Here is a 13855-nt window from a genome sequence, read left to right on the forward strand (position 1 = left end):
GACCTGAGTTCAAATCCAGCCTAAGACACTTAACACTTACTAGCTATGGGACCCTGAGCAAGTCACTTTGATGTGGGCTGGAATTTGGGGTCAAATTGATTGTGAGTCGTCCCAAAAGAATTACAAGACTCAGTGACTCAGTTTCCCGTTTTATTGTAATACCGTGGGTGACCAAAGGGAGAGAACCAGAATATTGGAAAGGTATCTCTCAAATAAGGAAAGGAAAGACAGTTATATTTATAGTATAGATAAATTGATTATCAGTCTCATTATAATAATCTCCACCTTAGGGAGGTACAGGGGAGGGCCTGTCCTACTCATTATAATATTCTCCACCTAGGGGTGTTACAAGGGAGGGCTTATCCTCATTTGGAGTTCCTGGGGGTCTTAAACCAATCCCCGAGGTGGGTACCTTTTTCAGTGGAGGTGTGTTTTGGGGGTTTACACATCATAAGGTGAATCTGGGGACAAATTTGGCCTTTTCTGCGCATGTCTCTTTCTGATTCCCATGGCTAGTTTCAAAATATTATCACTTTTCATTAGAATTTCTATAGGTTGTTTTTTTCCTTTATTGTTATTTTGACCTGACCCATTCTGGTCTGTTATGGATGTTGATCACTATGGGTATGAGAACCTAACATAAGTTGTCCATTAACTGGGATCTGACTCCCTTTTAGAGCTAATATCTGTATTAGAGCTTGGGTCAGGTTTTTCTATTAACCCTTTTTTGCCTCCTACATCAACTTAACCCCAATTACCTCACACAATAAACAAAAATAAAAAAATTCTGTCTGTACTCAGGGCATTCCAACCTGGACACTGCCTTTCAAAGTATTTCCATATGTCTGGCAAGGATTTCTGAACAAAGTGATTAGACATGAAATGTGCATCTCTAGAATCTAATGGGTGGTAGGGAAGAAAAAAGTCATGTAGGATACAGCCTCCATTTCCTACCATAAGAGGGAGCAAAATAATGGTTTGTGAGGTAGAAGAGTATGAGGATGGAATGATGAAAAGGCAGTCCTTGGGGCAGGGTGGTTCCCATGTTTTCCCATTGGCACATGACCAGCCCCACAAATATGTGAAGTGAGACCCGGGCAGGATTTCTTAGGAAAGTGGAACAATTTTGGGTTTCCTCTACTTGTCAGTGCCTACTTCAGAGTAAGCATTGAAGAAAAACTTGTTGATTTCATTTCGCTTGACTTGGATGGACTTTGACATATGACAGCAAAGACAATGGTGATGTTACAGGCCCAGAGCACCCCAGAAGTTCTCTGGGGGTACACCAAGGAACCTTCTCCTTGAGAAACTAAACCAAAGAACAGACACACCTAAAGATATAAGTGGAACCAGATCTGATTGAGCAAGCTTCAGGACCTCCACCCTTCATTCTAGTCTCCCTCAACCCTGGAGAGATAAGATTAGGTGTGGCTGTTGCCTTTGTGTCCTGAGGAGAGAGATGGCTTGAGAGATGTTCAGCTACCCCCAACTCCTCCAGCCACCACCAGTGGGAGATGTTCCTCCCTCACTAAGGGAACTTTCCACAGTCAGATAGTCAACCCATCAGTCCTCTATAAAAGCACCTGTCTGCCTCCTGCTTGAGGAGATTGGTATCTCAGAGTCACCTTTGTGCCATGCCTTTTTCCCCATGAGAAGTCCAAGGATTTCTCTCATGGTTTCCCTTCCCTTCTCTTGCCCCTAAATAAATGCCCATTATTCTAACTGCTTTTGTGTGCAAGAGGGTGTAATGTTTTGTTTGTTTGTTTGTTTGTTTGTTTTTTCCCTTTTGCAGGGCAATGGGGGTTAAGTGACTTGCCCAGGGTCACACAGCTAGTAAGTGTCAAGTGTCTGAGGCTGGATTTGAACTCAGGTACTCCTGAATCCAGGACCAGTGCTTTATCTACTGCACCACTTAGCTACCCACTGTAATTTTTTAAAGAGGAATTTCTAAGAACCCTAAACCCCTACCCCTACCCCAAACCCCTAGCCCCTTTCCCAAAACCCCATCCCATTTTCCCTATGACAGTGACCTCAGAACTAGGTTGCAAAATGGGTCTAAGCAGGGAAATTTCAATGCCCAAAGCTGTGCCTGCTGCCTCCCCCTGTGTTGTATACTAGACAGAGAGCTGGTTTGGGAACCAGGAAGACCTGAGTTCTTTGTGATACACTGGCTGCCTTTCTCTGGCCAAGTCCCTGGAGATAGACATGTACAAGTGTCTATGATTCTAAAATAAGAACCTCCCCAAATCCAGGGACTGTGTCTTCCCCACTGGCATGTAAGCCCAAGGGTCTTGACCATAGCAATGCCTGTCCTCTGCCTCTCAGATCACCAGTCCTGTTTCCAGCCTGGTAACCACCATCAAAGGAAGTAAAGGAAAATAGACTCCTTGTAGAGAAGAGACTCACCATGCCAGCTTAGCTAAAACAAGGAAATTTTCACAGCTGCTCGGTTTTCTGGGCTTCCTTTTGAACTTGCTTCTGTTCTCCCCATTCCTTCCCTCCTTTCAGCTTCCTTTTCTGTGTTCACTATCCCCATTAGCAAGTAAGCTCCTTGGGGGCAGGGACTATCTCTTTCTGCTTCTAATAGTAGTCTCAGGGTTTAAAAGCACATTTCCCGGCCTATGGTGTGAGAATCTGGGTGCAACCCCTCTGCTGAGAAAGACTTTCTGAGAACCAGGACAACACCGCCTGAGGAGAAAGCATGTTACTTGGCTTGTCCTCAGGAAGTTATCACTATTCATAGAACAGTCTGTAAGTCATGAGTTTCCACTCAGGAAGACTGAGAATGCCTCTTTTTGGTTGCTGGGACAAGTTCTGAGTGGCAAAAGGAGGCCAGGGGAGATAGGCTTTTTCTTAAACTTTCTGAACTCCACATGTTCACTTTAATGACCCTTAATATACTTTAATAAATGCTTAATGCTAAAAGCTTCTAATTAGATTTTTAGTCATAACAGTTAGATTTTAAACATAACAGTTTGGCGACAACCCAGGGACTCCAACCCTCAATCTTCGGATCTTCCAGTGGCTAAGAAACTCTCTTCCTTTGTGCCTGTCTTTTAATTGTCAAAGTAGTGCTAAGTACCAGCTGTTTTCCCTTTCAATTTTCAAATGGGTTTTTTAACTCCCTAATTACCCTGTTTCTGATTTCAATCTGTTTCAGCAGAAAAATGGGGGATAAGATCATGTTAATTCTTTGTTTTTTTGGATTTTCCATTATTTTTGTTTTTATTAGAGCAAGCAATGTGCTCACGGAAGGGAATATAAATATCCCCCCCTCTTCCAAGCATGCCTTTTTGGAGAAACCTCCTTTTCCTGCACCTTTTTCAAATTCTAACACAGCTTTTCTCTCCACATTTCTCCAATCCTTACTCATGCTTTTCTTTTGCATGCCTGGAGGCAAGGACCCAACCTTCTCTAGAAGCCTTTATCCCCTAGCAGTGGGGGAAGGGGGATCCAAGTTTGAATCTGAGCCTGCTACACTGGCTAGAAGGCCAAATTGCCCTTGGTAAGCACTTTATAAATACTTGCAGACAAATTGGCTTCCTCATTATTAAAAAAATGTTTCAGTGGCTCCTTGGAATGGGGGTAGGGGTGGACAGGGTAAAAATATTGCTACCCCAATCTTGCTGACACACAAAAATCCAAGAGAAAGGGGGAAAAAAAACCTTTTTAATGAATAAGTGTGGTCAAGCAAAAAAAAAAAATGCCTACAGGGCTATATATCTGAAGAAGAATCTCTCTTTCCATCCCTTGTGTCCATTGCTTGTCAGGAGATGTTTTTTTCCTTCTGCATTATTTCCCCTCAGCAGTTATGTATAATCCTTGAAAGGAGGAAAGGTCTCATTTTTTGTGTGTCTTTGAATTCTCAAAGGAGAGTGCCATGCCTTGGTCTGATTGGGACTTAAATATGTGTTGAACTGGCTCTAAGTTGTTGGCATGATGTCCAGGGAGAGATAGCAGAGTGTAATTGTAAAGAGGGAGACTAGAAACACAAGACAAAATTTGGTGGCAGAAGTATGGCTTCTGTAGTAACCTCAGTTGTGATGATGGATGCCACCTTTACCAGAGGCCAGAGGGCATTAGGTCAACCACAGGGGTGACATTCACCCAAAGCCATTCTTTTTTTCTTTTTATTTCAGCAACAAACATTCATTTTATTTTCCATTTACATGTAAGGGTAGTTTTCAACATTCATTTTCATAAGATTTAGAGTTCCAAATTTTTCTCCCTCTATCCCTCTCTTTCCTCCCCCCTCCACAAGATTGCAATCAGGTTATATATGTACAATCTACAAGTGTTGTTTTATCAGTTCTTTCTATAGGGGTACATAGTAAGCTTCCTCATTGGTTCCTTGGGATTGTCTTGGATCATTGCACTGCTGAGAGTAGTTAAGTCATTCACAATTGCTCATTGAACAATACTGCTGTCACTACACACAATGTCCTCCCAGCTCTGCTTGCTTCACTATACATTGATGTTCATTAGTCTTTTAAGGTTTTTCGGGGATCATCCTATTTGTCATTTCCTGTAGCACAAGACCATTCCACTACAATCATATAACTCAGCTTTTTCCATCATTCCTCAATTGATGGACATTCCCTTGATTCTCAATTCTTAGCCTCCACCAAGAGTTACTATAAATATTTTTTTGTACAATTCTTCCCCCTTTTCTCTTTTTCATGATTACTATTGTTAACTGTTTCCCTTCCATCCTATTCCCTTCCCCATGATATTTATTCTATTATACATCTTCTTTCATCCTATCACTCTTCAAAAGGGATTTGCTTCTGTCTGTCCCCTCCCCCACTCTGCCCTTCCTTCTTTTGCCCCTCTCTCTTTATCCCATTCTCCTCCTATTTTCTTGTAGGGTTAGAGAGATTACTCCACCCAATTTAGTGTGTACATGATTCCCTCTTTGAGCCAATTCTAATGAGATTGAGGTCTTTGAGCCAATTTTGATGAGTGTTAGGCTCATTTACTGCCCAGATTAAATAGATTACTCCACCCAATCAGGTTAGTCCCTCCTTGAGGCAGCTCTGATCAGTTTAAGGTCTTTGAGCCTTTTCTGATGAGTGTAAAATTCATTTACTGCTCTGCTGATCCTCTCCCTTCTCTTCCCCTACTCCATAAGCCTTTTCCTGTTACTTTCATGTAGGATTTCACTTCTGCCCTTCCCCCTCCTCCAGTGAATTCCCTTCACCCCTGAATTTAACCCTAAAGATGTTATCATCTAGCTAAGTGACACAGTGGACAAATCATTACCCCTGGACCCAGGGGGATCCCAGCCAAAACCCGGCCTCAGACACAAGGCAGTTGCCCACTGTATGACCCCAGGTATGTCCCCCAGCTCCAATTTTTTATGGTTCTCTAGGGTCTTGTATTTGAAAGTCAAATTTGCCATTCAGTTCAGGTCTTTTCATCACAAATATCTGAAAGTCTTCTTTTTCATTAAAGTCCCATTTTTTTCCACTGAAAGATAATGCTGAGTTTTGCTGGTGTTAAGGGCTAAAATTCTAGCTAAACTGTCTAAAATATCTAATGAGTGGTCGCCAATAAATTATAAGCTTTAGCAAGAGTTAGACTTTTAAGCATTTATTAAGGAGAATAAGAATTTGGTAAAGAGAGAGAGAAAGGCCTAGATTCCTATCTATTAAAGGGAGAGCACATTTCTAGCTCCGCTCTCCACCAGAGTCCAAAGGAAAGAGAGCGAGAGTGAGAGCCAGTCTCTTCCTTCCTCCTCCCACTAGTCCGCGTCACTTCCTGATGCCAAAGAAAAGACTCCTGGTCTTGCCCTCAAAGACCTTCGCTTCATGGGCAGAACTCTTCTACAGTAAGTCTCCAGCAGGTGGCGTTATTCCAATCATTACAGTCCCCCGTTGTTCCTCAAGAAACAAAATGTTTCCTTGACAGAACAGTAAAAAGAATATAATAACTATTGCTAACTAATAATATGTGAACAACAATATAGAAAAGGAAGAGAGGAAAGTTTTGTCCAGAGGGGCGATTTTTTGTCCTCATGAACCGATGCTTTGACATTGGTCTTGCAAAGGGAGGGCCTCTGCAGAGAGTACATATTACAGATGGTGTATATTATAACCGAAAAAGAAAAGAGAAAAAAAACAAAACAAAACTGTTCATTTAAAGTCTCTGAAAGTCTTTTCTCAGATGTCCTCTAGGTGTAATTGTAGAATGGAAGTCTTTTCAGGGGTTGATGTGTGGATGCTGGTAAATCAGCCAGGAAAATTTCCTACAAAATTGAGCTTAACACAACTTTAAAATAGCTTTATCAATAATCAAATCAAACAATGAAAGTTCTCAAAAACATGTCTAAGGGAATTCAGAATCTTAGTTGTTACACATGAAACATATAACAAAACAAAAATTGAACCATTCTTTAAAATTATATTATTATTATAGTCCCCCTTTATGGAGGGTAATTGAGAAGACAATTGCTGTGATATTAATTTTTAAAAATAATTTTTATCTTTGTTTCATCACTTTTTGCATCATCTGCCTAATTATCCTCATGCCATTATGAGAAATTAGAAAATCTAATATAATTGGTAACAGGTGTCAAGGCCAAATTCAACACTATATTTATCATGACACCTGAGATAATTATGGGGGTTACCATAAAAGAACAGAGAAATGATGGGATATGAGCATTCCCACACTTGAGCAATATGTACTGCCCATACAGTATGCCAGGCTTAAAATAGATGGATGGAATATATGTCCATGCCACAGAACATATTGGAGGAAACTGAGTCAGACTTAATCAGATGCATGGGATTGAGATGTCCATGGCATCAGGCATATAGGAGGGAGCATAGAAGCCAGGTGTAGAAGTGAGATGGGTGGGATGAATACTTCCAGCCATCTGTACAATATTGTGGGGAAAAAGAGAATAAAATATTAAACCAAGAGAATCCAACCTCAACATTTGTCAAAAGCCGTTCCCTCGGCCATACCTTGACTTCATGCATGTCTCCCCTCATGTGACAGTTCAGTGTCTGCTCTTGCATGTATTCCTCTTGTGATTGGATGGCATCTTGGCCAACTGGCATCTGATAACTCAGAATAAAGACAATTAATACCTTAAATGATAAGTTCCCATAATCCAAGTCTCATATGGATTTAAAAATTGAGGATAATAAATGATCACAAAAAATGTGAATACATTTTGACTCAGAATATAAAATTATGCAACAATTTCAAATAATACCTTTTTTTTTACTTAGTATACAATTACTTTTGTGAAAAATCAGAACATATTTAAATACAAGTTAAAGCACAACACAATCCCAAAGAAAACTTTTTTTGAAAAAAGAAAACTTTTACAAACATTCCCCTCTTTTTTTTTTTTGGAATATGCTTATCAAAAATAATACTTCTAGAATCAATTTACACTTGCCATGGCAAACAATTTGCCAGGGAAATGCTTTAAAGAGTTTGATCAAATAATCAGTTGAGGAAAAAAAATAACAAAAACAAACAACTCAGAATATGGGAGCACAATACTCCTAGAATTAACATTGTATTATGAAATCAAAACCATCTTGCAATTTTTCAAAATTAGATAAACGGATAGAAGAAAATACACATGGAACAATAAAAGACAATGAAATTCAAACTAAATCTAAATGAATGTGAACTTAATATTAATAAGAGTATTATAAAATATAAACTTGATCACATGACTATAAAAAGCTTTTACAAATATTCTCCTTGTTTTAAAAACTAAGTATAAGACACAATCTCAAAAGCATGAAAATCTCTATGAAAATAAACCCATTACCATTAATTTCAAAATGTAGATCTAATAGCATAGAAATCCTATGTAACCTCTGAACTGATACAATTACTCTGAGTGAATTCAGAACACTTTTGATTCCGATATCTAAAATCCCCAATACTCATATCAATACCTTGCTGCTTACTTCTACATTTCTGTACAATATATACCCTTCCATGCCAAAAGAAGCAGAGTCTTGAACTATGTTGATGATTGTCATTCTTATTCAGCTTAAGTTTTTCTTCTTTAACCCCTCTATATTGTCTGTCAGTCTTTTCACCATACAAATGCTTTATAAGATTACTAATTAAAGACAAAAGCAGGTTAGCAAAATTATGAACAAATCGAGCATATCTGGAATTTAAAGGGTTTTCTAAGGTTGTCTCAGAAGCACAGCCAGGCTGGGGAAGGGCTGAGCCTGAAGAGAAAGTTGCACATGTGCATTAGATCTCTGGACTTCCCAGGCTGGGGAAACAATGGGCTTGGCCATGGGAGGAGTAGAGGGTGGGGTCTGGAGAGGAGGGGAGGGACCAGAGCAATTTGAATCAGACTTGATTTTGAACTCAGGCCTGGATTCCTCTTCCCCCACTTTGCCTCCAGGTGCTAGGGGATTAAAAGCTTCTAGAGGGTGGGTCATTGCCTCTAGGCATGCAAAATTAAAGCAACAATTAGTGTTAGAACTGGGAAAAACTGTAGGAATCTCTTCAGGTTTCTCTGAAAAAGCATGGTTGGGAGAGGGGGAGATATTTCCTTGTGTGAGTAAGTTGCTGGCTCTTTTAACAAAAATAAAAAGAAAAATAGAAAATCCAGAAAAACAAAGCATTAACATGATCTTATCTCCCATTTGTCTGGTTAAACAGACTAAAATAAAAAATAGGGTAATTAGGGAGTTTAAAAGGTCCATTTGAAAAAATTTAAAGGGAAAATCACAGCCAGTGCACCAGTACTTAGCAGTTAAAGGGAGAGGGTAGGGGAAATTTCTTACCCAACCAGAAGATCAGAAGTAAGGTTCAGCTTTCCTCTTCGTGGTCAGCCATCTGTTAAGGGTTAAAATTCTAGCTAAACTGTCTAAAATATCTAATGAGTGGTCACCAATAAATCATAAGCTTTAGCAAGAGTTAGACTTTTAAGCATTTATTAAGGAGAATAAGAATTTGGCAAAGAGAGAGAGAAAGGCCTAGATTCCTATCTATTAAAGGGAGAGCACATTTCTAGCTCCGTTCTCCACCAGAGTCCAAAGGAAAGAGAGCGAGAGTGAGCGCCAGTCTCTTCCTTCCTCCTCCCACTAGTCCGCCAAAGAAAAGACTCCTGGTCTTGCCCTCAAAGACCTTCCCTTCATGGGCAGAACTCTTCTACAGTAAGTATCCAGCAGGTGGTGTCATTCCAATCGTTACACTGGGTAGGTGATTCTTGGTTGTAATCCCATTTCCTTTGCCCTTTGGAATATCATATTCCTTGCCCTCTGGTCCTTTAATGTAGAAGCTGCTAGATCTTGTGCTATCCTGACTGGGGCTCCACAGTAGTTGAATTCTTTCTTTTTGGCAGCTTGCAATATTTTCTCCTTGCCCTGAGAGCTCTGGAATTTGGCTATAATATTCCTAGGTGTTTTCCTTTTGGGATTTCTTTCTGGAGGTGATTGGTGGATTCTTTCAATTTCTATTTTAGCTTCTTCTTCTAGAATTTCAGGGCAATTTCCCTGAGAATATCTTGGAAGATGATGTCTAAGCTCTTTCCTTGATCATGGTTTTCAGGTAGACTAATAATTTTCAAATGATCTCTCCTGGACCTATTTTCCAGGTCAGCAGTTTTTCCCAGAAGATATTTCACATTGCCCTCTATTTTTTTATTCATTTGGATTTGCTTTATTGTGACTTGGTTTCTTATAAAGTCACTGGCTTCCATTTGTTCAATCCTAATTCTTAGGCAATTATTTTCATCAGAGAGCTTTTGTACCTCCTTTTCCATTTGGCCAATTTGACTTTTCAAGCTGTTGACTTTTTTCTCATGTCTTTCCTGCATCACCCTCATTTCTCTTTCCATTTTTTCCTCTACCTCTCTAACTTTATCTTCAAAGTCCTTTTTGAGCACCTCTATGGCCTGAGACCAATTCGTATTTTTCTTGGAAGCTTTAGATATAGGGGCCCTGATGTTGACAACTTCCTCTGAGGGTGCCCCCTCGGTCTTCCTTGTTACTGAAGAAACTTTCTATGGTCCTCACCTTTCTCTGTCAGCTCATCTTGCCTTTCTTTAACTAGACTTTTTGCTCCTTAAAGTGGGGCACTGTTTCCAGGCTGCAGTATCCCAAGCTTAAGAAGTCCCAGGTGGTATGATTTAAGGAGAATCAGGTTCTTCCCTTGACCGGCCTGTTCTCTGGTCCTTAGATGACCCCAGACCAACTTGCCAATCAACAAGCTTTGTGTGTTGTGGTTGTTAGCTCTGAGAAGCCTGTGCCCCTCCCCCACCTGGGCCACTATTACTGAAGCCTACCTCCTTGTTCTCAGCAGGGGTGTAAAATCCAAGTTCTGCCTTAGCAGCAGCATAAACCCTTATAGTCTCCCCCCTGCCCAGGGCTCAGCCCACTCACCAGACTGTGAGCTTAGTTCCAGACAATACTGGTGCTTCAGCTGATGAAGAGGCTCTGGGGGGTCTTCTTCTCTGGAGAGGCCTTCCTGGGACTGGATCTGTGTCAGGGTGACTGTAGGGTTGGGCTGCACTCCTGCCTCAGCACAGCAGCTCCCTCCTTCTGACCTTCCAAGCCATTCTTGGTTAGAAGATGATTTCAGCACATTCTTCTGTGAGTTTTGCTGCCCAAAGCCATTCTTAAAACATTGCTCTTACTCTCAGTTCTGCTCGTTTTGCTCTTCATTATTTCATTGAATTCATTCCATGTTTTTCTAAAATCATTGAGTTTTTTCTGTTACATGTAAAGATAGTTCTCAACTTTTGTTTATACAAGCTTTCCAATTTCAGATTTTTCTCCCTCCCTCCCCTCCCTCCCCCCCTCCCCTAGACAGCAGGTAATCCGATATAGAGTTTATATATATATATATATAAAATAACATTAAACATATTTCTGCATTAGTCATGTTATAAGAAAAAAATCAGAGCACTGACGAAAAACCTCAAAATAGAAAAACAACAGCACCAAAAACAAAAGAAATAGTATGGTTCATTCAGCAGTTATACTCCACAGTTCTTTTTCTTTTTTTCCTGGATTTGGAGATCCTCCTTCATCATGAGTTCCCTGGAACCCTTCTGTATCATTGCACTGGTGAGAAGAATATAGTCCATCACAGTAGGTCAACACACAATGTTGATGATACTGTGTACAATGTTCTTCTGGTTCTGCTCATCTCACTCATCATCAGTCCATGCAAGACCCTCCAGGTTTCTCTGAACTCCTCCTGTTCATCATTTCTTACAGTACAATGGTATTCCATTACATTCATATACCACAGCTTGTCTAGCTATTCCCCAATTGCTCATGGATAGGCAGAGCTAATATAGTAAAAAAAGTGTTCTCTCTTGACTAATATTTGGTAAGCTTTAATAAATGCTTAATGCCCCAAATTGGTGCTAATACTTCTATTATATATTAGAAACACCAACTTATTTTCCCTAAACTTGGGAAAGAAATAAGGCAACCACATATAATTTTAAGTTTCACAGGCCACTGTTCCCTGACCTACATATCTCTATCCTAATATCAGATGGAGGTAGAGCTCTAGGTCTGAGGTCAATCAACCACTGCCAGGTCTCTTCCCATCTGGGATCCCAAGCCCCTTCTGCCTCCTGGGTCTCTGCAGGAGGATGGGGGAGGGGCATGAGAGCCAAAGGAAAGAATTAGAGAGGATGGCAAGTCCCCTTCCTGTTCAGACCAAGTTCACTTCCAAGCCTCACCCACTCTGCTGCCCTCCCATTCTGTTTAGAGTCTGTCCTTGGAGGGCAGGGCCTTTGTAAGTGCTCAGAGACTTCAAGCTCTGTAATTTCTGGGTTGACCTGTGTCCATCCTAGGAAGAAAAGACAAGGACAATGTCTCCCTCACTCTGAGATCCTTTTCTCTCCCCAGGTCAGCTTGAAGATGACCAAAGCCTATTCCAAGGAGAGAGCCTGGAGCCAGAGAGAATGGCCCTTGAGACCCAGAGATCCTCATCCCAAGTGAGTTCAGCCCATCCACAGACCTGACCAGCATCAGCAAAGGTGGAATCCAACAGAGCCAAGAAACTCTATCCTGTGAAACACAGATTGTCCTCTGCAGTGTTGTCAGCAGAGGAGATAATGTCTGCCTGGATCTACTCATTTCCTTCTGCCTCAGACCATCCCAGTCTTGCCTTGTCTCTCTCTTTTGTTATTCTTAGGTCAAATCAATGAGCATTTAGACTGTGGCTCCTGTGTCAACTACTGGGTGGAAAGGAAGGTTTAAACAATAACACACCCTGCCCTCAAGAGGCTCACTGTCTAGTTGGGAGATAAAATGGCAGCAGCTGGGTGCATACAAGGTGTCTCTGAGGCTCTAGCAGTGTCAGGGACCAGGAAAAGCTTGTTTTCAGGAAAGGTTTTTGCTGAGATGGGAAGGAAGCCAGTGTTGGGGGTGGGGGGAGGGTTGTGACTTGGATCTGTGGACTAGCTCACCCAAAGAATTGCTGGTTCATCATGGATCTTGTGTTACAATAGAAAATCATTCATTTCTTTTCACCTAAGTCCAGTTTTGTCCATCTTTTTGAGGATACATCCAAGGGGGGAGGGACACAGGGAATGCTTTCTCCTTGTTCCTTGTCATGGGGGTTGGGCTAGACCTCAGGGAATGGTGACCACACCTTTCTCCAAGTGGGTGCCAACAAAATCCTGAGAGTTTCTCAAGTCAGAAAGTCATCTGACTGTAGAGAAAAGAGAATCCAGAAGAAGCCTGGCTATGCAGACCTCAGACAGTGGGAGCTGCTTACCAAGAATGAGGCTCCTAAGAGGAGAAAAGACAGTATACACCCCAGTTGGGGAATCCAAGAGCCAAATCTGCAACCCTCCTTTTTACCCTGTCTGATGACTTTTCCTGAGTTTTGGCACCATTAGTGTTGGGACTTGTGACCTAGATTGGGGGAGAGGGTAGTTCACCCAAAGAATTGGATACTCATCATTTTTCTTTATAGTTTTGGGTTCCAATATTTATCCCTCCTTCCCTCCCCTCTGTGAAGTGGTAAGCAACCAATTATATATAGGTTATCCAGGTATAATTATGTAAAAGATTACCATATTACTCATTGTATAAGAAAATTTGAATAAAATTTTTTAAAATGAATGAAAGTAGGGGCAGCTAGATGGCACAGTGGATAGAGCACTGGCCCTGGAGTCAGGAGTACCTGAGTTCAAATTCAGCCTCAGACACTTAACACTTACTAGTTGTGTGACCCTAGGCAAGTCACTTAACCCCAATTGCCTCACTAAAAAAAAAATTAATGAAAGTAAAAAATAGCATGCTTTGTTCTGTGTTTCATTAATATCAGCTATTTCTCTAGAGGAGGATAGTATGCTTTTTAATAAGTCCTTTGGGATTTTCTTGGATAATTGCATTGCTGAGAATAGTTAAATCATTCACAGTTCTTCATCAAACAATATTGCTATCTCTGAGCACAATGTTCTCTTGCTTCTGCTCACTTTACTGTACATCAGTTCATACAAATCTTTCCAGGCCTTTCTGAAACCATCCTGCTTATCATTTCTTATAGTACCATAATATTAAATGATATACAACATCATGTTTAGCCATTCCCCAGTTGATGGGCATTTCTTTGATTTCCAGTTCTTAGCCACCACAAAAAGAGCTGCTATAAATGTTTTTTGTACAAATACGTAGTGCACCCAGGCAAGAAATGGGGAGATATATGAGCTGACCCTCTCCTTCTGTGGAGGTTTGGAGTACGTGATCTCTCCCCATGGTGTTGTAGTGAGAATGAGGAAGGATGGAGAATGAAAAAGATGTGGCAGAGCTTCTGATAAGAACAAGTTAGGGATTTAATAGATTCAAAGAGGGATTGGATGGATTAATGGGTTTCAGAGATAAATTGC

This window comes from Dromiciops gliroides, chromosome 2 (genome assembly GCF_019393635.1).
Source record: "Dromiciops gliroides isolate mDroGli1 chromosome 2, mDroGli1.pri, whole genome shotgun sequence".
Lineage (NCBI taxonomy): Eukaryota > Metazoa > Chordata > Mammalia > Microbiotheria > Microbiotheriidae > Dromiciops > Dromiciops gliroides.